The sequence below is a fragment of the Polypterus senegalus genome, chromosome 16, assembly GCF_016835505.1.
Source record: "Polypterus senegalus isolate Bchr_013 chromosome 16, ASM1683550v1, whole genome shotgun sequence".
In the NCBI taxonomy this organism is placed as follows: domain Eukaryota; kingdom Metazoa; phylum Chordata; class Cladistia; order Polypteriformes; family Polypteridae; genus Polypterus; species Polypterus senegalus.
The window spans coordinates 22,664,781-22,691,366 of NC_053169.1; the positions used below are offsets into that span (position 1 = coordinate 22,664,781).

The following is a 26,586-nucleotide window of genomic DNA, read 5'->3' on the forward strand; positions in this document are numbered from 1 at the left end:
CCTGCCAGAACAGGTTCTTTGTAACTGAAAATGGAGGTTCAAGTGTATGTCTGGCCATGGGTAAGAATAAAAAAAAAACCAACTTGCCCTCACGTGGCCATGGTGTGGCCCCCAAAATCCACCTTTTCTACTAGTCTGGTGTCATCTCTTGCTTTATTTATCACTGAGTAGGATGGTGAGACTTTAGATTCACCAATCAGATGTCTTTTTGAGGACAGGGAGGGTCTTGTGATTAGTGATGGTGAAGTGTGTGGGCTCAACTTTGACAATCTGTATGACCGTGCAGAAGAAGAATGTTTGCAGCTTTCAGCATTTTACTTTCAGTGGGCTAACCTTGGACCATTGCCCTCCACTGAGCAAGCAAGCAGCACTCTGCCAGTCAGCCACAGCAAAACCGAATGCTGTGCTTTCTCCTTATCGAGTGGCACTTCTCAAAGTAAGTAAAGCTTCAAGAAGCGCTCAAATCTGGGGGAACATTTCCTATAAGAAATAAAGCAATGGTTAATCCTACACCTATAGACGTGGGTACAATTCTGAACCCAGTCACTGACTATACCACAGGCACTTCCGAGCAGGTCATCCACCTGAAGTTAAGCATCTGCAGGCCTAACCAGTACCTGGATTGGACACCACCTAGGAAAAGCTGGGGTTGCTGCTAGAAGAGGACCTGGTGAGGCCAGCAAGGGGCACTTAACCTGTTGTCTGTGTGTGGGTCCCAATGCTCCAGTGTAGTGATGTGGACATAGTGCTGTAAAATGGCACTGCTGTTTGAATGAGATATAAAACTGAGGTCCTGACTCTCTGTGGTCATAAAAGATCCTTGGGCATCCTTCATAAAGAGTAGGGGGCACCCCAATGTTCAGGCTAAGTTGCCCGCCATGGCCTAGTGATTCTGGCCCCCTAATCATCCCCTGTCTCTAACTGGCTAACTGTCTGTCACCCCTTCACCACCTGACAGCTAATGTGTGCGGAGCATCGACTGGTACAAAAAATGGCTGCCATCGTCACCTCATCCAGGTGGATGTTACACACTGTGGTGGTTGAAGCGCCTCCACATTCACTATGTTAAAAGTGCTTTGAGTAGTGAGAAAAGCTTATTACTATGTTGAGTTTGCACATTCTACATGTATCCATGTTTTATTTCACCAAGTACGTCAGTTGGAGTTCACAACTCAGTGCACTGAGGACTTTAAATTGGATGTGTGTGTGAGTCTGTTTGCGTGTGTGAGTGTGCCCAGTGATGGACTGGCAGCCAACACATTATCCAGCTGTCAGCCTGATGCTGTTAGGGTAGACATTTTTTTTGATTTGATATACTTAGTTAATCCCTGAGGGTAAATTGTCTTTTAGCATGACCTAAGCACAGGGTCAGCCATTTTTACAAGCGCCACCTGGAGCAATTTTCACGTTAAGGGCCTTGCTAAAAGGCCCAACAGAGTAGGATCCCTTCTGGCATTAACAGAATTTAAAAGTGCAGCCTGTGAGCCATCACTCCGCCTTACAATAATGCTGAAAAGGAAAAAAAAAAAAATCAGGTTCACAAAATGGCTGGATTGCCTAGGTGGTGTCTCTTATATCATCTCTACCCAGGCATCCCCTTTTGCTTTTTGAAAGCTTTCTTCCCCTCCTAGAACGCCCATTCGAAGTTTCCATTTCTTGCTATAAGCCCACTGAAGTCAAGTTAGGTTTATAGTCATGTGTAATCGGTACAATGAAATTCGTACTTACATGTCTTGTCAGAACAGTTGACAAAAATACAATAAATATATGAAATGTGTTGTGGCAAGCGGCTGGGGGTGACACCCAGCTGGGATGCCGAGAAGGACCGCGAGGGGGCGACCGCCCTGGTGGCTTTGGGGACCACGGGAACTGAGCTTGGAAGCTCAACCCTATAGGGGCCCGTGGTCACAGCCAGGGGGCGCCCCGATGCCTGGAAATCCCTGGTCCTCAGCACTTCTGCCACACCCGGAAGTGCTGGGGGGAAGATGACTAGGGACACCCGGAGTGCTTCTGGGTGCACAGCTGGTACTTCCGCCACACTGGGGAGTGCCCGCGGAAGATTATCGGGGGGCACCTGGAGCACATCCGGGTGGACATAAAAGGGGCCGCCTCCCTCTGTTCAGTGGCTGGAGTCTGGAGAGGAGAGGGACAGAGCTTGGTGGAGAGGAATGGAGGCGGTGAAGAAGGCAGTGTGAGAAAGGCCTGGACTTTGGGGTTGTGTGTGCACTTTATTGTTTTAAATATGTATAATAAGCGTGTGTTGGGTGAACCATCGGCGTCTGCCTGTCTGTGTCTGGGCCATGCTCCACAGTGTGTTTAGCATGAAGCATATAGCACCTTCACAAAGTATTCAGGCTCCTTCACAGTTTGTGGTGTTTTAGCTTTGTGCTAAAATCATTTCAACTCATTTTTTCCCCTTATGAAACAGCACTCAATACCCAAGAATGACAAACCAAAAACAGAATTTTAGGAATTTTTGTAAATGTATTAAAAATGTCATGTCATTTTCTAACCTGCTTAATTCAGCACAGGGTCACAGGGTGCTGGAGCCTATACCATCTAGCATAGGGTAAAACCTGCACAGAGTGCCAGTCAATCGCAGGGTGAACACACACACACACACACACACACACACACCAAACAGGCCAATATAGCGTCGCCAATTCTGTAACCTGCATATCTTTGGACTGTGGGAGGAAATCGTAGCACCCGGTGGACACAGGAAGAAGATGCAAACTCCACATAGGGAGGCCTGTAATGGTGCAGGTTAGCTCCACACTACCAGATCCCACCAGAAGTCTCTTCAAACCGCCACCGCCAATAATGTTTCTGAGGGATGAGCTCGGCCAATGAGAACACCATACAAAGCAAGGGGAAGGTGCAAAGGGCTCAGTGCTTTTATTAAACCAATTCAAGAAAAGAAAAAACAGTACTCCAAAAGTGCAGTGCACAAAGTGTCCAATAAATAAATAATCCATTAAATTAAAGGTGAGGTGGATGTTAAAACCAGAATAAATAAATTCATTAAAATAAGGTTAAAACCATCTGGCAGGAAACTGTCCTTTTCTAAAAGCCCGGTGCAGTATTCCTTTAACTAGCGGCTCCTCTGCTTATCCCGTATGGACCTTGCAGCAGAGGAGTCGCCCTACCGACAGACACAGCTGACCTTTCACAGGTCGGGGTCCATGCTGTTCCATGGCTATGGTAAGGCTCAGGTCCCCAAAGGCCATGGCACTCAGTCCAAGCCTCTGACTCCTGCTGCCTTCCTGGGCTTTTGTGCCTACCTGATCACTGCAGCTTCCCCAAGTTGCTCAGCTGAAGCGATCCCACTATAGCAGCCCCCCAGGCATTGGCCACCCGCTTCCTCGCCAGGGGCTCTCCACACCACTGCCTGTCTCTGCTCACTCATTCATTCATTCTCTCACACCGGCTCCTTCTACACCCTGCCTTGTTCTCTTTTGTTCTCCCTTTAACCTCCATTCCCTTCTTTCCTTGCACTGGCGCTTCCCTTTTAGAATGGGTACGTGGCACAACTGTGGCAATCAGCAGTTCCCTGCATCAGTTAGGGTCACGGGCATTCCTGCACCTGTGCACTAAGTGCAGGGCCATCCACTCCTGCATCGCACAAGGGAGCCACCCACATCCTGAAGACACGAGTCTGGCGATTATTCATTTAAAAGACGTCAATCAGCCACAGACCTCATTTTACCACAAGGGCCCAATTTATTAAAAATAAAAAACTGAAATATTGCATTGACACCCTTTTCTATAACAGTATATTATTTGGAGTCCACCTGTGGTCAATTCAATTAATTGGACTGATTAGGAAAGGTACTCATGGCCCAAAATCACACAAGGAGTGACACAATGGGCTTGAACTGGGCCTGTTTTTTGACAAGGCCTTGACTCCTTAAGAAGACAAGAAAAAACTCCCAAAAAAAACCCTTGTAGGGAATAAAAATGGAAAAGATCTTGGGAAAGGCAATGCAGGGTGAAACCCCTTTCCAGGTAGGTTGGGCATGCACTGGGTGTCAAAAAATGGGGTCAATACAATACACAGAACAGAACACAAGTAAAGGTACTCCCCAGGTTTACGGACATCCGACCTACAACTTACGAACGTGGCCGCAGCTGTGATGCATGCGCCTCAGTAACTGCCACTCCATCATCTTCGGCATGGGGGCGCTGCAAGCGGTGGCTAGAGGGGGGCGATTTCGCGGTCCGTGCAGTGTAATGTCCCTCGGGCGGCTCCCGGCGGCAAGTGGTTTCACTGCCCGCCCACCACACACAGCTGCTCCGTTCGTTCTCGGTGGGCGCCTGGTAATGCTGCAAGCGGTGGCTGGATGGAGGCTGGAGGGGGGCGATTTCGCTGTTCGCGTAGTGTAGTGTAGTGTAGTGTCTCTTGGGCGGCTCCCGGTGACAAGTGGTTTTACAGCCTGCCCACCACACACGGCTGTCCTGTTCATTCTCGGTGGGAGGCTGGTAATGGTGCAAGCGGTCACTGAGGGTGAACGGGGTGGCAGGGATTCCATTGTAGTGTGCCTCAGATGGCTGCCTGTTGAATGGGGGCGATTCACTACCCGACTTTGGCCGCACTGTGTTTGTTCTCGGTGAGCGGACGCTGCAGGCAGCATACTGTAGTGGAGGTGACTGTGAGGTGGGCTGGTGATGAACCGCCCCTCGCCACCCCCATTCATTCTCAATAGCAAGCCTGCTTGTACTCTTACGCACATAGCAGGAAGTTGTCTCTTGTCAGTACATCAGACATGTTGACGACGGGTGCCTTCCTGCTGTGATCGCATGTACAGTGCTGCGCAGAAGAGCTCATCTTAACCTTTATCTTCACCCTTCAAGAATGTCTCTGAAACACAAATCTGATGCAAGTGCTGATGATACAGTAAAGAAGAGAAAAACCATCACTACTGAAGATAAAGTAGAAATAATAAAAAGGTCAGAAAGAGGTGAAACTCCATCATTCATTGGCAGAGCACTTAGTTACAGTCGGTCAACAATAGCATTTATTAAAATAATGTACCTGTTCCGACTTACATACAAATTCAACTTAAGTACAAACCAACAGTCCATATCTCGTACGTAACCCGGGGACTGCCTGTAATCCTCTTCACAGTGCTGGATGGCCAGTCTGTCATGGCCACCTCAGCAAAACAATACAACAGTCCAGACTACTTTGTTATGTTCAGCTATGTTCACACCTGTCTATAGAAGGTCCCGCAGATAAGCAAAAAACAAGCAAGGATCTCAAAGGAATTGCCTGCACAGCTTAGAGACAAGATTATGTCAAGCCACAGATGCAGGCAAGGCTACAAAAACATATCAGCAGCATTTTAGGTTCCCAAGAGCACGGTGACCTCCATAATTCTGAAATGGAAGAAGTTTTGCAACAATCCCAATTCTTGCGAGAGATGGTTGTCTGGTCAAACTGAGTGATCAGAGGAGAAGGGCCCTGGTAAGAGAAGTGACCAAGAACTCAATGGTCACTCTGGATGAACTCCAGAGAACATGCGTGGAGATGGGAAAAACTTCCAGAAGGGCATCCTTCACTGCAACACTCTAGTAATATGTGCTTTATGGCAGAGTAGCCAGATGACACATGAAAGCTCACTTTACAAAATGGCACCTGAAGGACTCCAAGACTATGAGAAACAAGATTCTCTGGTCTGGTCTGACAAAGCCAAGATTGAACTTTCTGGCTTCGGTTCTAAGAGTCACATCTGGAGGAGCCCAGGTAGTGCTCATCACCTGCACAATACTATTCCAACAGTGAGGCTTGGTGGTAGAAACATCATGCTATGGGTTTGGTTTTCAGCAGCAGTGACTGGGAGACTAGTTATGTTTGAGGGATAAGATGAATGGAGCAAAGTCCAGAGATATCCTTAATAAAAACCTGCTGAGGTCCATAGCACTCCGTACAATAAACTGCACCACCTTCTAACAGGACAATGACCTAAAGCATAAAGCAACGCTTAAGGTCAACTCTTGTGTTTTTGAGCGGCCCAGCCTGAAACTAACTGAACATCTCTGGGAAGACCTGAAAATTCAGTAGCTGCCCACGGATGGTGTGAATCCAGCCTGGCAGAGCCTGAGAGTATCTGTCGAGTAGAATGGCAGAAGATCCTCAAATCCAGATGTGTGAAGCTTGTCATGTCGCACCCAAGGAGACTGGAATGGCTGCCAAAGGGGCTTCACTGAAGTACTGAGTAAAGGATCTGAATACTTATGTTAGTGTGATAATTCCGTTTTTAATTTGAATTAATGTTGCAGAAATGTCTGATATCCTGTTTTGATTTTCTTATTCTGGGGTATTGAGTGTTGTTTGATGAGGGAAAAACTAAATGATTTTAGCACACGGCTACAACATAACAAAATGTGAAAAAAGTGAAGGGGCCTGATTACACTCTGAAGGTGTTGTAGATACACAATCATGTTCAATATACAGTGTATTTGTAAATATTATACATTTAAATACACTCTGTGTTATGTTACAACATTTGAATTTTTATATTGGAATGCTCAGCAACTTTATGATTTGTGGATAGAGACTGTCACTGAATCTACAGGAGCGCATGCCAGTGGGTCTGAACCGAGTGCCAGAAGGAAGGGGTGAGAAAAGCGGCTGTGCCAGAGGGTTGAGCTCTTCCAGTCCAAGACAGTGAGTGTTGTGCATGTCCTGGACAGAAGGGGGCAGAGTGGCAGTCATATTCTGTGCCACCCTCACCACCCTCTGCAGCACCTTACACTCTTAAGCTGATCAGGTGCTATACGAGGGTGTGACGCAACCAGTGGAAGTGGACCCCGCTCTCGCAACTGAAGGAGTTCTCGAGAACAGATGGAGAAATGCGAGCTGCCCTTACAGGTCTAAGACGACAGAGACGCTGGTAAGCCTGCTTGGCAAGGGGTAAGATGTGTGACTTTCAGTTCCTTTCCTTTCCTAAAGGTCCCGGGCTCTCACGATATCATCACTGCTCTGCTCAAACACCAATTAAGGAACAGAAATTATCACTTAACTCAGTTTACATACTTTCATCGCGGTCCTAATTCTCTCTTGTGGCTCTGCCCCCTCTGAGCACCTGCTTGTTATGCACATGTTTTGGTTTTGTTCTGCCATTTTTGCTTTTTCTTTTTAAATTTCTTGCTCAGTTTCTATTTCAGTTCCCACTTTACCTTAAATTCATATTTTCTTTGACCTCACCACAGTTGATCTCTTTGCACACCAATGTTAGTTTATCTGCTTGGACACAGCAGCTGTTAATTTACTCCTTGCTACCTGACGTAAGACCCACATCTTAATCATTCTGCAGAATTGCTGTCCTCATTGGAGTTATCTGCATGAAGAAAGCATCCATTGAGTCCATCCAAAATAAGGATTTTGTTACTTCTCTGTTAGTAGCATCAGTAGTACAGAGACATTCTTACTTGTATGTCTGACCAACATGCAACAAGTGACCATCTTGTGCTGTGATGAGATATTAAAATACATAACTTCATTGCAATTAAGGCAAAAAGCAAATTAGCTTAACTGATGTACTCTTTACTCCTCTTTGGACGCTTCCATTACCTGGAACTTTGTAGAAATAACCCCGGGGAAAACTTGTGTGGATTCAGGACGTCTTCATACCCCTTCATTTTCTGCACTCTTTGTTGTATTGTAGCTTTCATTTTAAATGGCTGTATTTGTCATTTTTGACCAAAATGTCCAAACTTTTCTGAAAACATGTTTTCACAGTGTTGTTAGGGTCTGTTGAGTGGGACAAAAGCCAAACTGATTTGTTTAAAATAAAAGCTACAATACAATAAAATGTGTGGACAGTGAAGAGGTCTAAATTTTACCTTTCTACCTATCTATCTATTGTCACACGTGTGTCCGAATATCTCCTCACGGGCTCATCTCAGGTATGTAATAACCTGCTAGGACAAGAGGGGGCGCTGTTGCTAACAGGTTTTTCTCTCTCCACACCATGCAGAAACTGCCTATTGAGGGCCCTAAGCCCCTCCCCTTGTGGTCCACGCAACAAAAGAAACCCACCTGCCTGGAAGGAGGCGTCTTTTGTAAACAGCAGATTGCTGCATGGAGCTACCTGAAAGACCCAAATCATGACAGCTTAAGATTGTATTACTTTGCTTTTGTTGAATTGCCCACCCGGGCTGTATTTTTGAAGCCATAAAGGCATGCATTTAAGGTGACTGTTTAATGAAGCAGGATGACACAGTTTGTGTCCTGACTATTCTTTTGTTTCATGTCCTGTTAATCCACCACTCTGCTGACACTATCTATCTATCTTCTTCAATAGATGTGGTCCATAGTCTTCCTCATCAGCACATCAACCAGATATTTATAAAGTGGAGCCATGCTTATACGCTGCAGGAGTGGTGTTGGCATGAGATGCCCTCCCCTTTCTTTTCGGTGGTAATGGAACAGGACTTGAGACAGAAGCCATGAGGGTGAGTACTTGGCACAATTTAGTTTTGTTTTTTTTTTTTATAGTCGTATCATTTTTTGCCTTTCCCTGTTGTTTTACCTGATTACATTAATAAAATTTGACGTCATGGATGGATGGCTATTCCTTCAGTGTACCTCATGTTTGAGGTTGAGCTCCTGTTGTATTTGCTGATTTTTCAGCCAAAGATGTGAATCAGCTCAAGGGTGCGTCTAGGTTGTATTTAAGGCGTGAAAGCTTTGACGCAGTGCCACACTTGGGCCAAGCACCACGCCTCATTAAACGACAAACCTGTTCCACCCTAAGCCTGCCGCGTTGACGTTTATCAGCCTGCTTTCTTTTTGTCTTAACACTCTGCTCTCTCTCTCTCTCTCTCTCTCTCTCTCTCTCTCTCTCTCTCTCTCTCTCTCTCTCTCTCTATATATATTTAGTAAGAAAGACGCTATATAGTGCCTGACCCGACACAGATTAGACACAGGAGGCACGTGTAAAATTAAATACATTTTTATTTCTCTTCAGCTGTGAGACACGTCTTCCCCGTGTCTCACTAGCCCAACACAGTCCCAAGCACACAATAAACACTTTCTTCTCCTCTTCTTCTCACTCCACTACTCCTCACCAAGCTTCGTCCTCTTTCCACCTGACTCTGGCTCCTGAGTCCCTTTATAGTTCACCCGGAAGTGCTCCAGGTGCTTGATCCCTGATTTCCAGCTTCACTTCCGGGTGTGACGAATTGGTTACCCACACGGGCTCAGGAGTCCCAAATACAGCGCCCCCTGGTGGTACCTGCGGGACCCAACAGGGCTGCACCCAACTCCAATTCCCAGGATGCCCTGCGGGAACCCGAGACACTGAACCACCCCAAGGAGGTGGCCAACTAGCGTTCAGGGGAAGGTATTGCAACGTCCATGGCTGTTCCCCCTGAATATAGTGTGCAGGTGCATCCCGGCTAGGTAAGGACGCCAAGCCCCTGTCACTATATATATATATATATATATATATATATATATATATATATATATATAATTACAATGGCTTTATTAACTTTAAGAGAACAAATAATATAAATAAATAATAATACAACTGTTTGAACTTTCTGTTTCATGTGCTTTCACCTGTAAACCTACTTTTGCCCACGCCTGTATATTTTGTCTGATTTTAGTCTTCTCTGACTAACTTATAATTTGTTCCAAACCTCAAATGTGAAATTAAACTCAGTAGTTCTCCTTAGTGGTCAAGAGGCATAGGACAGGGTTTTAATGTCCTGTTTGATATCTCTGCCTTTTATGCGAATAAATCAGTAGTTCTGAGAAAGGCAGGCCCAGCGCCCAGTGCTGTGAACACAGCCTCTGGACCCCAGCAGACGTTCTTTGGATGTTCTCCTTGTTTCTTTTCCTTTACTCCAAGTACTGCCCTTTCCTTCCATAGTCCAAAGACAACCGGTCGAACTGAATGAAATGAGTGAGCTCTCATCATGTACTGGCATTCCCTCCAAGTCTGGTCTCTGCTTTGGCCCTGTGGCTGCCAAAATCCATTGCAGCTTCCATTCTCCCTTGAATTGAAGAAGCTGTTTAGTAGGTGAGGAAAGTGCATGGCCTGTAAACCCCTGTGTAACCCACCTGTGGCAGGCCCTCATAGCCTCACAATTTTTTCCAACTTTTATGACAGTGCAACGTTGGCATCTAATCCTTGAGGGGCTTGCCCCTTTATTCCAGATGATATGCAAATGTTTCTCCAAAGATGTCATTTATCAAATTATTTACAGTTCTTTTCTCCAGCTGGTTTGAATTCCTGAACTGTTCCCCCAACACAGCTGTTATTATTTAGTCTCCTGCTGAAATGCTTTGTCATCCTTTATATGCTGAGATGTCAGGGTGCATTAAAACAGGTGTTGTTGGATGGACTTAGTTTAACTCAACCATCCATCTTGTTCTGATCAGGGGAGCGAGAGCCTCTACCAGTGTAACTGGATCCCAGCAAAGCAATCCTGCTACACAACCAGCACTAAATGCCAGCTGGCATTTGGAACAGAGTGCCTGCTATACAAAACAAACCCTACTTGTCTTGGCAACAGAAGAGCCAACCCTGGAAGGGATGCCAGTTCAATTGCTTACACACAGCAGTCCTTTTCAGAAGAGCCAGTCAATATGACCCCAATGTCAAACCTCCATGTCACATAAGCCCACCAGGCTTAATCAAACTAAATCCCATTTTTTCCCACTTTTTTTTCTTTACAAAACTGCTCACGCTTTGAAAAGCAGCATGGGTATCATGAGTGAACAGCCTTTTTCAGGTCCAGTCGCAAATTCTCGATTAGAATGAGGTCTTGCCCATATTTACCAAGTGTCCCAGAGTAGGAAAAAAGTCCTAAGTGGCTCAAAAACCTCAGACTGACACAAATTTGGTTCTACACTTCGGGAGTACCAGTAAAAGCATGTTCCCAAACCTCCCAATTTATGAAGGTACCCCTATCTTCACCAGGATTTAGGATGCTTGTGAGCTGCCCTAACTCACTAGGAGCCACCGGAAGATGGTGTTCAGGCAGAGATTCGCTGAATGTTTTGGGAACCCTCGTCAAAAGGCGGAGGTTGAGAGCATGTACTGATAGCGTGTTGTCGCACCCACCACATGATGAACCACCTGGATTGGGACTCAAGTGCAGCAGATGACACCTCAGCAGCACACTGAACAGTGTGAGGCTTTTTACAGTGGCTGGAGTGCCAGTCCTGCCACCAACCACCAGGTTTTCCCTGTAAGATGGAGGACCTGTTTGCAGGGCTGGATTCAGATTAATGTCAAACCCCAGACAAAGCAATTGCAGGTTAAGGGTCTTGCTCAAGGGCCCAATGGAGTAGAGTCACTTCTGGCATTTACGGAATTCAAACTGGCAACCTTCAAATTACCAGCGCAGATCCATAGCCTTACAGCCACCACTCTACCCTCTGGACAAAAGGGAACTTGTAAAAATATATATTATTCATCTGACAGATAATAATAATAATTATTATTATTATTTACATTTATATAGAGCTTTTTCTGACTGTGCAAAGCGCAGGACTCAGGAACCAAGCCCATGATCTCTACCACTGCAGTATTCTTTATATTATAATAGTAGCCGTTACCCGCGTAGTAGTGAAACAGGACAAACTTTAAAAAACAATAAACAAAAAGGTGTCGCTAGCTAATCGAAGGCAAGTTAAGCTCCAAAACGCAAAGGTAGGCCGACTCCCCACTCCTGACGTCACGCTTCACCCTCCACCTTGGCCCATCGCCTCTGTCTCAAATTAGTGCGAATATATTGCTCCTGCAAGAGAACTATGATTCTTAGCGCGATGAGAGAAGTCGCAAAATCAACTGGAATGTTCAAGCACATTCTAGAAGAAAATCCGATCTAAATCCATTAAGTAGTTCTCTCATTCACTAGCTAAGCGGACGTAAGATACGCCCCGAGGCTGCCGCGTGAGTGAGGAGGGCTCAGCCCCCCTCCCCTCGGCCAACTGTGCGTCTCTTGGATTCGCTTAAATGACTCGGTACCGCAAGCAAACTATGATACTTGGCGCAATGAGAGAAGTCACAAAATCGACTGGAATATTCAAGCAAATTATAGAAAAAAAATCTAAATCCATTAAGTAGTTCTCTCATTCGCTAGCTAAGCGGAAGTTAGATATGCCCTGAGGCTGGCGCATGAGTGAGGAGGGCCCCGCCCCCTCCCCTCGGCCTGCTGTGTCTCACTCGGATTTGCGCAAATAAATTGGTACCACAAGTGAACTATGATACTTAACGTGAAGAAAGAAGTCGCAAAAATCAACTGGAGTGTTCAAGCAAATTCTAGAAAAAAATCAGATCTAAATCCGTAAAAAGTAGTTCTCTTGTGAAAAGCGGACAGACATACAGACAGACAGACACACTTTGGATTTTATACATATAGACATTCATATAGGGTATGTTGCATGATTGATCCATCTGCGTGGAAAAAGCTGAAATTAAAGTGTCTTCTTCTTCTTTCAGCTGCTCCCATTTAGGGGTCACCACAGCGGATCATCCGTCTCCATCTATCCCCCGTCTTTTACATCATTTTCTGCCTTAATGTCCTCCCTCACCATATCCATAATCCTCTTCTTTGGCCTTCCTCTTTTCCTCTTGCCTGGCGATTCCCTCCTTAACATTCTTTTCCTGATGTACCAAGTGAAAATCATAACGTTATGGTTTTTGGTTGCGGGGAAAAGACAACTTTACCGTAGCAATGATTTGGTGTGTCACCACTGACCATTTCTTGCATTTCTCCACCCAATTTTGAATGCCCATACAATACACGAGATAAAACGCAGATTTATACATTTGCCCATGATTCCATGTGAGGTAATGTTAAAGCAACTGCATTCAAGCAGGTTGGCACACACGTGAAGATTGTCACTCCAAATGTGGATGAGCACACATGCAGTACACCAATCACAAGTGATATCTCACAATCAACAGACAGGTAGTTATGGGTGCAGACTATATTGTAGTAGCCAGCATATCACCCTGAAGATACGAGAGGTGGGACGGATGATTGACAGCAGAATGTCACACAGGCATGCTGAGCTGTGCATTCCATGAATGCCTGGAATATTCACTTTGCACCTTACAGGCCAGGAAATTTCAAGAAGGCAGGTGGAGACTCACAGGGCATTAGATAAACAGAGCTTCACAGAAGATAAGGGGGGGGTCTCACAGTGAGAGAGAGAGGGACATGACCTGCCATTCTGGAAGACAATCGGGAATGGTGCAAGAGTGGACACCACTTCAATAACGGTGCAGAAACTGCCGCGTCTAGTTTCCGTAACTGTTACTTTACAAAGCGTTTCATGCGGCCATAACAGAAGGGACGCGACTCTTCTGATGGTAAGTCTGTGGTTCATTCGCTGTTCAATAAACGTGCCAGTTATCACGCTTAACTCTCATTCGGTGTTTGTTCCTCTGTCTTTCCATCTGTTTTACATTATGCATGAGCTAATAAAACATACGTCTTCACTGTATTAAAAATTCAATCATGCTGATATCAGTCAAATAAAGAGAAAAGGCTGAAGGTAAACAGGGACGCCATGTTGACTTTGTACAGGAAGAGCAATCAGAAGTGTCAGGATATCAATATGAAGTAATCCGACTGGATCAAAGGTGCTTTGCTTATTTGGTTATCATCATCCAGTGAGTTTCATGGAAATGTGCGCTTTAAGAAATGTAGTGGACTGTACAGGATCTGAAGGAAATTTTAGTAAAATGGAGGGCAGCGGAAAACGGCCTTCATTAAAATCAAAACAAAAGAATTGATGAGATTGTTAGTGAAGGTCAAAGTAGTGAAGTCATTTTGAATAATCCTCAAAGTTAAACAAAGTTAATCCGTCAAAACTAAACAAAACAAGAAATCATTCCTAAATTATTTCATTATTTTTATGATCATAGTATTTCCTTCTACTACTTAAATTCCGATGCTGTGACTTGTGCACTGCCACCATCTAAATCATAGCCACCATGATGGCATGGGTCAGCTGATCAGGTGCCTAGCAACCAGCTGGGCCCTCATGTATAAAACCTTGCTTAGACTCCAAACTAAACTTTTGCTAAAGCTCAAAAATCAAAAACGGTGTATGTACAAAAAAATTTGATTTATAAAACCATATATATGCCACGTGCCACCCCAAGTCCCTTTATAAAGCTCAAATCAACTTAATACTATGTGCCCACAGCCTCTACCTGTCACTGCTTATCAGTAACCATTATAGAAAATAGGGGGCATAGCTACACTCCGAACACAGAATGCCATTGTGCAGATACAAATTCCAATACAGGTAAAGGCTTTTTATGAACACAATCACCTTTACAAGTTTATTTACTTCTCCACTACGTGTTACTATAAACTCTCTCTTCAAACGTTTCCCCTCCATTCCTCCCAGCAACCTTTGCCCTTTCTTTGAACCCGACACCAGCTCCCCCGAGTGAAACAGAACAGTCTCCTTAATACCGGACCCGGTGCCACCATGCTGTATTCAGGTAATACTTCCAGGTCGGATGGAACATCCCAAAACTGCGGACAGCTTCTCCTGCCAGCTCCGCCCACGCAACCCATGAGGGCTGCCCATTGGAACAACAACTCCCATGAAGCCCTGTGGGTGTGCATATGGAAGAGCCGCCAGAGAGTTGCTGTCACCTTTTGTGATAGGGGTACACATGGTAAACCGTGCTTTCATTATTAAAGCCTCCCAGCCATGTAAGGAACCATTCATCTCAGCCAATCTGTTTCTTCTATGATACCATATTTGGCAAAAAAACGATTTTTTTGATTATTCATGATCTAATCTATATACTATTTATTATATATATAATGTAAAGCTGACTCACTCATCAGCAAAAACACAGTATCCCATTTACTTAAAAAGTTCAAATTTGGCAGGACGGTACATCTGGGGGATAATTTCAATATACAGGTCAAATCCCATTATAGTGAATGCCGAAGTAATACAATTTTCAAAATAACGAATGGTTTTTGTTGGCCCTGACAAATGTTCATACAACATCATGTTAAATGGATTATGTTTTAATGAAAAGTAATTTTCATTATAATGAATGTTTTTCTGACCAAAAATGGCCATCAAAGACAATAATGCAATGCAAAAAATATTTAATGCCATGCCCGCAATTTCGCCAAGTCTTGAGAAACCTGCCACAGGCTGTCTCATTCTTGCCTGACCACTAGAAAGTGACTGTTGTGAAATTTCCTGTCTCGGACAGTGATGGCGAGGCTCGGCGCGAGTGTTGGCAACACATCATATACAGAGCTGAATTCTGAGTCAGTGCTCCACTGAGAGTTTGCGTGGGTAGTTGTGTGGTGTGCAGATACTGTACTGTTCATGAACAAAAAAAAAGTGAGAAACGCTGTCAGTTTACGCTGAAAGAAAAATTAACAATCCTGGAAAAAGATGATTCTGGAATGAATTGCGCCTTCAATGATGCCAACAATTTTGAAGGATCGAAAAAATATAGACAAAGTTAAAGATTGGGCGATGGGACCTGAATGAAAAAAAAAATTAGAAGTGTGTTTATATTTCTATAAAAAAATAATTACATCTAACGTCTCATTTTCTTTCTTTATTTATACCTCTATTTCTATAAAAATAAAAAATTATATCCAACGTGTTATTTTCAAATAAAAGATTTTTTGTAGTTCGAGAAGTGCTGTTTTTTTTATTTTTGAACACAGGTATTGTCAAGCTTGGGTCACAGAGTTAGTTGCACGAGAGACAGAAAGGTGAATGCGGGTTGGGTGTTAAACGTTATAAACATTTTGCGACAAGCACGTTATGTGGTGAGACAGACACAGCAGAACAGCTACGGAGCTGCTCCGGTCACAATAGCATACGTATTTTTCTCATATTTGTTATTACAAAATTTCTGTTATAATATATTTTTATGGTTACATGAATTTCATTACAATAGGATTCCACCTGTATCAATATTTAGGAGTACAAACACTCCATACAATGGAAAAAACAGAATACTCCAAAATCTCAAAAACTCTTTGACTGATTTGATTGAAATTCAATAATGTTGCAGAAAAAAAGAAAATGAGCAGATATGTGTTGGTAATAACGCCATAGCGAGTAGACATTCTTACGCACCACATCCTTTTTTGGCTCAAGTGAAGTGAAGCAATTGTGTGAAGAAATGGCCTTTCAATTCAATCAAGTCAAGGCAGTTGCAGAACAGCAGCACAGGCCAATAACGGTGGACAGATGAGTGAACAAAGAGACGTGTCCTGCACACAAAAAAAGAGACTAGGTTGCATTATCTGTGGAAATAATCTCAAAAATGTTTTGACTGATTTGATTCCCGAAGACATAGAAATTGGTTTGCCTGATAATCTGTGAATGATCTGTGAATGTATTGTACGTATTCTGTAGTGCCATGGCATCCCACCCAAGCTTGATTCATTTGCCTGACACTGCTGGAATGGGTTTTAGATGCCATTAGCCAATTAGAAGAATACACATATAGCTAAAAAGTTCTAAACATTTAGAAGGTTTTGCACTTGTATACAGATGTGTATATTTACAGAAATCTATTTACACATTCAGCAGCTGTTGTCCCAAAGTCTGGCTTCTGATATGAGATGTCTCCTGATCAGCTTTCAAATGTCCGGGAGTCCTGCAGCATGGAGACCCTGGTGGAACTGTGTCTGGTGGGGCTTGGACGTTTAATGTACAGAGCGGCTCATTGTAAATGGAGTGTGAGCTCCAGCCAAGTGACGTGCCAGGTGCCGAGAGGGTAAGCAGGCCCCTTATACACACAGGCCGCTCTTTGTGCACTTCCTAGAAAATGAGCAGGTAACATTAGGCACTCTGAGGCGCCGCACTGGCAGTTTTACGGTCAGTGTGAGGGCTTCTCAGTAACTGGCATGTTCACAAACGTCTGGTTCATTATGTTGGCTTTAACGGGACCAGTTCGGAAAGTGTCGGGTAGAAGCTGGCATCAAACATTATAATAATGTCAGCAAACTAGAAATGGGGGCAGTTAAGACACTTTCTACTTCAAAGTTTCAGTTATAACTGAAGAGTTTGCTCATCTCCCTGTAATGTGTGACACTCCTGTTTTTTTCTTTCATAATGCTCCTTATGATAATAAAGGTTGACTGAATATTTAGAATTAGGTTTTGTTTCTTAGTTTTACTTTCTCCATTGCATGATCTGGACTTGACCTTTACAACGTGCTGCTCGTTTGGTTTTTCTGTTCAATACTGGCAGCCATACCACAAACACCTCAAAAGAGGTCATCCACCTGAAGCTAAGCATGTTCAGCCCTGGCCAGTACTTGGAGGGGAGACCACCTAGGAAAAGCTTGGGTTGCTGCTGGAAGAGGTGTTGGTGAGGGGGAGCTTATCCTGTGCTCTGAATGTGGATCCCAATGACCCAGTGCAGTAATGGGGACAATGTGTTGTAAAAATGGTGCCGTCCTTTGGATGAGACATAAAACTGAGGTCCTGACTCTCTGTGGTCATTAAAGATCCCTGGGTATTCTTCATAAACAGTAGGGTGTATCCTGATGTCCTGACTAAACTGCCCATCATGGCCTAGTTATTCTGGTCCCCTAATCATTGCCTATCTATAATTATCTCTCTCTCACCACTTCACCACCTAACAGCTAATGTGTGGTGAGTGTACTCTAGGTCTTTCTTCAAGGACCCCTCTGTATTTGGCTGCCCTCATCCTTCCCCTCACTCACACACACACAGGGGACTACTTTGGAACTTTGGTCATTTGTATTACCGTGAAAAGCATTTACCGTCTATACTCACGTGTAAATTGTGTCGTGAAACCCGAAAAATCGATCATAAAATCAGACCCAACTTATACGCCCGTTCAAAAATGCATCTTCTTGCCTCCTTCAATTTGGCATCAGTTTCTCGGAAGCATCAAATTTTGTTGCAGCAGCACAGTTACCAATTTCTTTCACCACTTCAATGACGTTTAATTTAAAACCAGCTTCATATTTTCTTCTGATTGAACGCTCCATCGTAGATAAGGGATGCTCTCACAATAAAGGTGTATGAGAGTGTGAGATACAAAAAACACAAATCAGTACAAACGTCGCTTCGGAAGAGTTCAGGTATTACTGTGTGGTACAATACATAGAGAAAAGGCAGTGTGCTCTGTGGTTACTCTCTCAGGTGGGCATTAGCGTATCACAATCTCTTGGACCAATTCGACCAGGATTATGAAATACCAGAAATTACACAATAAAATCAAGTCCCGACTTATCCGCGGGAGAACTTATCCATGAGTATATACAGCACAAAGAAGGTACATTTTGTTTATAACATAACAGGCATAGTCTAGAAATGGAAAAAAGTGCCTTTGTAAAAGTCCTTATGTCACCGATTTGAATTTTATAAGAAAAGTTCTATTCTTTCTTTCTGCTCCAGTTAACCATACACCTTTGAGAACGTGACAGGAAAAATGAGCAACTGAAGGACCCTCGTAGATATAAGAAGAATGTGTAAACAGACAATGGCAGAGCATGAGATTTGAACCCATCCAAAGCGACCGGTTAGGGCTAAATTGAGGTATTCATTCTGCAGTTTTATTTGTTTTATAGTGCGTTCTTTTTATGAAGTGCTTTATATAAAAAAAAAAGATTGAACAAAACGACCGATTGATCTCAGTATTCATGTCTCTGGTGACGGATTGGGAGAGCATGGGGGGGGTCATGAGGTCGCTGAAAAGGGCTGTGTGGCACTCCCAGAAATCTCTGCAAAAGGACAAAGGTCCAAGTCTTTAGAGTCCTGGGGCCTCATGTATAACGCCGTGCGTAGAATTCGCACTATAACATGACGTAAGCACAAAAGCGGAAATGTGATTACGCACAGGAAAATCCAGATGCAGGAATCTGTCCGTACTCCAACTTCCATGTTCTTCTGCTCCATAAATCCTGGTCAGCGTGAAAACTAACACACGTGCACGCGCCTTCTGTCCCGCCCCAATTCCTCCCAGAGTTACGCCTCTTTGAATATGCAAATCAATATAAATAGCCCTTAAGCTCAGCGTTCTGTGAAAAGACAATGGGAAAAGCACGGGGGAAAATATAAGAATTTCAGCGAATGCCAAGTGGAGGCAAATGAAAAACGTACTATTTGTTGATTTAAACCGTGGTATAATCAACAAAAGGAAGCTGATCGACTGACATAGCGTGTTGGAGAAACTCGAAAGCTCAAGTTCACAAAGTCGCACAGTGCCGGAAATAAAAGAGAAGTTGTCACATATCAAAGTCGGTGTGAAAAGGCGAGTCATAGCCCACCGTCCGAGTTTCATATGAAAGCTTATTAGGGTACAGAGCAAAAATAAATAGGAACACAGTGGGAGAAAAAGCACAAAATGTCAACTTTAATCTTGAAATTTCCACTTTAATCACGTAGTTTATTTTGTCATTAAAGTAGAACATCATAAACTTCATCTTAAATTCGTTTAATTTACTAGTTCCTCAAACCTTATTGTAACTAAAGTAGCACGTTAAATGCTTTGTTTTGTATTTGATCTTCCTTTGATGTGCTTTGTGTGTGTGAATCACTACGTGCTTCCGCTGTTTCTCTTCCTCCAACTGGACACAGAGTCCATTACATTTGTGATATTACAACTCTCTGAATAATTAAAATACTGAGATGTATACGTGGTATCATTTTCATGATGATTGGAATGAAAGCATGTTATTAAACATGGGGACACGATGGCGCAGTGATTGGCCATGTCTCACACAAGATGCTGTTGCGACCTTCGATTAAATAATTTATTGTAGCAGTACTGTCTCTTTCAAACGTACTAACCTGCAATTCCTATCCTTACTTTTCTTTCCCCAAATACCCAATCGCCACACAATCAGCTCTGTAATAGACGTTAAGCCATATGTATGCTTACAACGACAATTCTTCAAAACTTTTAAGGAACACTGAAATATCTTCATAGTACGTGTTTAATTATTCTATCCTTCCAGTGTTGTCCCAGCCTCAGTAAATATACAGCGCGAGGCAGGACCAATATGTGAACTAGCTAGCGCTGCGGCACTGTATCCTCACATTAAATTATTAACAATACAGATTATTTAAATGAAGTTAAAGTTTTATCTGTATAATATAATCAACATATTTTGCTGCATTTCATCTTAAAAATGATATCGTCATCATATGTAAATGCGCGCTTTATAAAGTGGCTCAGGTTGTGCAATATTATAACTGTAGTGCAAGTTTACAGTGGGGTATTTGTAGTTATAAGTACAAACAGTTCTACAAGGAGCAGTTTATAGTTCTTGGGATGAAACGGTTTCTGAACCGTGAGGTCCGTACAGGAAAGGCTTTGAAATGTTTTGCTGTGGCTTTGGCAGCGTGTCTTTGAAGCTGTATATTGATATTCTCTTTCCGATCAGCTGCTTCTGTGATTCCCCACTCAGATACAGTGATATAAATACTCCGAGTGGTGCAGTGAGAGTAATATGGAAAAAGATGATCCGCTGTGGCAACCCTTAAAGGGAGCAGCTGAAAGAAGAAGAAGAAGAAGAAGAAGAAGTGAGAGTAACAACGCTAAAGCAGTTATGGTATTTGGAATACTATGGCTATTCCCTGGACCATTATATTGTTACGAGTTAATTACAATCAGATGCATTACACTAATAAACAATAAGCGGTTAGTTTCAGTGTATTTATAAAGCCGCATCAGAAATGTGGTTCTAAGAAATAAAGGGTAACTACACAGGAACAGTAGCACTGGTTTGACGCTGGGTGCCGCCAGTCTGCAAAACCGAGCGGAGAACTTGCGTATGACGGGGTATGAGGTACCGTGGAAAAGTGTGTGGTTTTACGCCAAGTGTAGGTTTTATACATTGCAATTTGAACGTGGAAAAGTTCTTACGCAACATTTCTGTGCGTACGCACCGTTCATACACAAGGCCCCTGGTGTTTCCAGTTTTGCTATGTGGTTGCGAGAAATGGATGCTATCCAGTAACCTGAGATGAAGGCTGGAATCCTTCTGTACTGTGTGTCCTCGGAGAGTCCTTGGGTACCACTGGTTTGACTTTGTGTTGCTCACAGGGTCCCGAATGAGGCACATTACCTGCATTCAGAGGGAGCATCAGTTACAGCACTACAGTCATATGGCACGATTCCCAGAGGGTGATCCAGTTATCCTCATTGTTGAGGACCCGAGGGACTGGACCAGTCCAAGGGGACACCCACGTAACACCTGACTGTAGCAGATAGGTGGTCATTTGGGGAGGGTGGGACTTGACTGCGTGTCTGGCTGGAGGGCTGCCACCCAGGATCCTGAGCTGTTTCGTTGTGTGCCAGTGCGTGCTCCCCACCCTGACTTCACCTGACCTTTACAGTTGTGATCAGTTTGAAAGGAGATATAGAAGATGACTGATTGATCATAGAGTTTCGTCTATTAAACATTTCCTGCATGGTCTGGATTTATTGCAAGTATTAATTCATTATGTTATGATTGTTCTCCAACCTTCATACTTTCTTCAAACATGTCTTTGAGGTCACATGGGGGTACTAGCTGTACCCTGTGGCTGCGTCCACATAGTAATGAAACAGGACAAACTTTAAAATTCAATAGACGTTGGCACTACTGTATATCTGATCGTTTTCAGCTCTGACGGGAGAGCGTTTCCCACATGGGGAGAAAAGCACATGGCCATGATATCTCTGGCAATCAGCAGCTACCCTCTAAAACACACGTAGCTCTGGTCTCTCTCTCAAAAATGTCAAACGTTACACCTTAACAATCTGTAGATGATAATGTCTGTTGAACAAACAGGAATCACTAGCTAACTGGAGGCAAGGTGCACTCCAACACGTGGCGAGACGTAGACCAACTCGAACAGAGGCTGGCGAGTGAATGAGGAAGGCCCCGTCCCCCTGCTCTCGGCCCACAGCCACTCTCTTGGATTTGCATAAATACATTGGTACCACAAGCGAACTCTGGCGATGACAGAAGCCACAAAATCAACCGGAAAGTTCAAGCAAATTATAGAAAACAACCCGATCTAAATCTGTTAAGTAATTCTCTCATGAAAAGTGGACAGACATACAGATAGAACATGCTTGGGCCACAAAATTTTTAAAACCGTTTCTTAGTGAGCACCTATGGCCCAAGGGTAACCTACATTCCAAATTTCAAGTCCCAAGTCCTCATGGTTCGGAGATTTCGTGATGAGTGGTATTTGGCTTTTACATGTATAGAATAAAAGACACAATATTAAAAAAGAGTGGCTTATTAAGACAGGAAAATCTCGGCAAAGATGCAAGGGTTCAAAGTAGAAGTCATGTTTTTGTTGCAGCATGCAGATCTGAGTATGTCACAGCACAAGGGGCACCAGCTTACATTCATGGGCAAACTTTCAAGAGCATCTTCAACTCCCATGCGACTTTAAGAGATATCTCATCACCCAGAGGACAAGGGGGAAGTCTACTTCCGTGGTTAGTGGCAGCCCACCAAAGAGATATTAAAGGACATGACAGATGCCGCTCCCTACCCCCAAGCCCACAGCTTTCTGTTGGCGGAGACGGAAGCGCATGTTTAGATAGTCACACCCGAGGAGGCCTTCAGTGCATCGGCAAACAGAGCCTGATGACATAAGAGCCGGTTATTAGGAGGATGCAGCCAACGTTCAGCTTTGCCTTGGCTGACTTCAATGACTCAATCGATCAGATCAGGCCGACTGCAAAAGGTCTGAGTGACGGGTTTGAGTATTTGCTGCAAATGCTGGAAGTGATGACGTTTCTATGATTCTAGAAAGAAACATCCTGGGGGGTATGTGTGTAGTATGAAGTTTCAGATTGATAGGATTACTACGAAGGTCAAAAGTGCCCAAAAACCCCTTGTGGAAACACAAAACTTTCAATATGTTTATTCGATTTAATAAGTTAAATATTAAAAATAACCATTGAAAAGGCAGAGCAGACTCTTTGTTAGGAGGGTGCATTCATTAACATGGATAGTGAATGACATCCATTGCTTGTTCTGTAATTCCGTGATTTGATTTTTCTATGCTGTGGTGTGCTGGGCCAGTAACGTCACTCCAAGAGAGGCCCATCAAACCAAAGAGCTAATTGGTTCACTGACCACGTTGCAATGATCTCTCAGTCTTGTAGATTCACTCTATACAACTTCAGCAAGATCAGACCGTGTCCTGGTCCAGGCTTTGGTCTTTTCACTTCTTGACTACTGCGACTACCTGTTGACAGGAATATCAGCATGTGCCACCAATCCGCTGCAGACGATTCAAAAAACAGCGGCACGTCTGGTGTTCAACCAGCCTGGGTGGCACACATCACTCCTCTGTTCAAACCTCTTCACTGACTTCCTGTGGTGGCGCGTACAAAGCTCCAGTCCTTGATAATTGACTGCACTCACTGGCCACTTTATTAGGTTCACCTTGCTAGGCCTTCAGAACTGCTGTAATTCTTCATGGCATTGATTCAACAAGGTGCTGGAAATATTCCTCAGCGATTTTGGCTCACATGGACACGACAGCATCACGCAGTTGCTGCAGGTTTGTTGGCTCCACATCTCCTGTTCCACCACATCCCAAAGGTGCTCTACTGGATTGAGATCTGGTGACTGTGGAGGACATTTGAGTGCAGTGACCTCATCATCATGTTCAAGAAACCAGTTTGAGGTGATTTGAGCTTTGTGACATGGTGTGTTATCCTGCTGGAAGGAGCCATCAGAAGATGGGCACACTATGGTTATAAAGGGATGGCCGTGGTCAGCAACAAGACTCAGGTAGGCTGTGGCATTTAAACGAAGCTCAAAAAAGTGTGCCAAGAAATGATCCCCCACATCATTCGACCACCACCACCAGCCTGAACCGTTGCTACGAGGCAGGATGGATCCATGCTTTCATGTTGTTGACCCTACCATCCAAATGTTGCAGCAGAAATCAAGACTCATCAAACCAGGCCACGTTTTTCTAATCTTCTATTGTCCAATTTTGGTGAACTCATGTGAATTGTAGCCTCAGTTTCCTGTTCTTAGCCAACAGGAGTGTGACCCAGTGTGGTCTCCTGCTTCTGCAGCCCACCTTGCTTTAAGGTTTGACGTGTTGTGTGTTCAGAGATGTTCTTCTGCACACCTCGGTTTTAACAAGTCGTTATTTGAGTTTCTGTTGCCTTTCTATCAGCTCAAACCAGTCTGGCCATTTCACTCTGACCTCTGGCATCAACAAGGCATTTTCACCCAGAGGACTGCCCCTCACTGGATGTTTTCCCTTTTTCAGATCATTCTCTGTAAACCCAAGAGATGGTTGTGCGTGAAAACCCCAGTAGATCAGCAGTTTCTAAAATACTCGGACCAGCCCGTCTGACACCAGTCTGTGGACCCCCTGCCTTTGTGCATTTATCTTAGATTTTTGAAAGTTTTGGGATTTTACAGGGTATTGTTTTGGGTTTGCCCTTTATGATTTTTTGGGAATAGTTTCAAACTAGAGAATGAGAATGTTTTGAAGAAGGCTTGTTAAAATGTTGACCTTTGTTCTAGGATTTTGGTATTGCTACTCTTTTTGCCCGGAAAAAAATTTTAGTTGCATAATATTACAGTTTAAGTGCAGTGAAAATGTGTCCTGCTTTCTGCACAGGGGGCCTAAAATAACCTTTTAACCAATCAAGTTAAAGCTGGTGGCACATCACATGACTTCTAGTCAGAGGGGATGTCAAACTTGATGACCACGGTTGCTGATCTTGTCACCTGAGTATGTCAGATTACAGGACTGGTTCAGAAGGGTATGTCAAATTAGATGACTTTCTAGCAGAGTTTCACAATTCTAAAGTATCGCAGGCTTTTACCTTTTTCTAGCTGCCAATAACGTGTTGCCTGACAGAGTTGGTGTCTGTACTTAAGAAGTATGGCGACTTCAGCTGCATTCTCTTTCTCTGTCCTTGTACATAAAATACTCGACATTAGACAGACGAGCCTCTTTTCTGTTTGTGAAATCCAAAAGGCCCACGTTTCTAATTTCTCATAGCTCCTCTCCTCTCAGGACCACCCAAAAAAGACATCAATCGATTGCAACGAGTGCAGAATGCAGCTGTTAGAATATTAACTAGCAAAAGAAAATCCAAGGACATCTCTCCAGTTTTGATGTCACTACACTGGTTACCTGTCTCATTTAGAATTGCCTTTAAAATACTGCTAATGGTTTACAGAGCCTTAAATAATCTGCTTCATCTTATATCTCAGAATGTCTGACACCTTATATTCCAAATCGTAATCTCAGATCTTCAAATGAGTGTCTGCTTGGAATTCCAAGAGCTAAACTTAAAAGTGGTGAGGCAGCCTTCTGCTGTTATGCACCTAAAATCTGGAATAGCCTGCCAATAGAATTTCACCAGGCTAATATGGTGGAGTATTTTAAAAAAACTGCTAAAACTCATTATATTAACACGGCTTTCTAATAGCTTCATTTTAGTTTAATCCTGATATTCTGTACAGTAAACCCTTGTTTATCGCAGTTAATCCGTTCCAGACTCTACTGCGATAAATGAATTTCCACGAAGTAGGATTCTTTATTTATAAATCTAATATTTTCGCAGTTAGAGCATAGAAAACCTGTTTACAACCTTATAAATACATTTTTAACATTATTAGAGCCCTCTAGACATGAAATAACACCCTTTAGTCAAAAGTTTAAACTGTGCTCCATGACAAGACAGAGGTGACAGTTCTTTCTCACAATTAAAAGAATGCAAACATATCTTCCTCTTCAAAGGAGTGTGCGTCAGGAGCAGAGAATGTCAGAGAGAGAGAGAGAGACAGAGAGAGAGAAAAGCAAACAATCAAAAATCAATACAGGCTGTTAGAGCTTTGAAGTGTGCGAAGCACCGCGCGGGAAGCATATCTTATATCATTGAGGAGTTTTATTTAATACGCAATACGTGCTCTGATTGGGTAGCTTCTCAGCCATCCACCAATAGCATCCCTTGTATGAAATCAACTGGGCAAACAAACTGAGGAAGCATGTACTTTAAATTAAAAGATCCATTGGCCGCAGAAATCTGCGAACCAGCGAAAAATTTGTGATATATATTTAGATATGCTTACATTTAAAATCCGCGATGGAGTGAAGCCGCGAAAGTCGAAGCGCGATATAGCGAGGGATCACTGTATATGCATTTAATTATCAATATCATTCAGTGACTCTGAAATCTGTACTAACCCCTACTTTCTCTGCTGTTCTTTTTCCAGTTTTCTGTGGTGGCGACCTGCACCCCCACCACCTGATCAGGGCACCATGATGTCCCTACATTGATGGATTGAAGGCCAGATGTCCACACGACCGTCATCATCTAATTCTTCCATGTGAACCCTGAATACAATGAGGACTGATTGAGGTCATTGATGTGAGGTAGAATGCCTAGAGGGGGCTGGGTGGTCTTGTGGCCATGGAACCCCTGCAGATTTTTATGATTTTTTTTCTCTAGCCATCTGAAGTTTTTTTTGTTTGTTTTTCTGTCCTTCCTGGCCATCGGACCTTACTTTTATTCTAGGATAATTAGTATTGCCTAATTTTATTTTTTATATTTTGTCCTTTTTCTTCATCCTGTAAAGC

At 43.5% G+C, this 26,586-nt stretch overlaps 1 long non-coding RNA gene across 1 annotated transcript; it reads left to right on the forward strand.

Annotated features, from left to right (window-relative positions):
* The first annotated feature begins 7,775 nt into the window (after window positions 1-7,775).
* LOC120516623 lies at window positions 7,776-26,266 on the forward strand. The gene is made up of 3 exons (XR_005630875.1): window positions 7,776-8,198; window positions 8,310-8,460; window positions 26,223-26,266. It is a non-coding gene; the product is annotated as an uncharacterized LOC120516623 (long non-coding RNA).
* The last annotated feature ends 320 nt before the right edge of the window (window positions 26,267-26,586 follow it).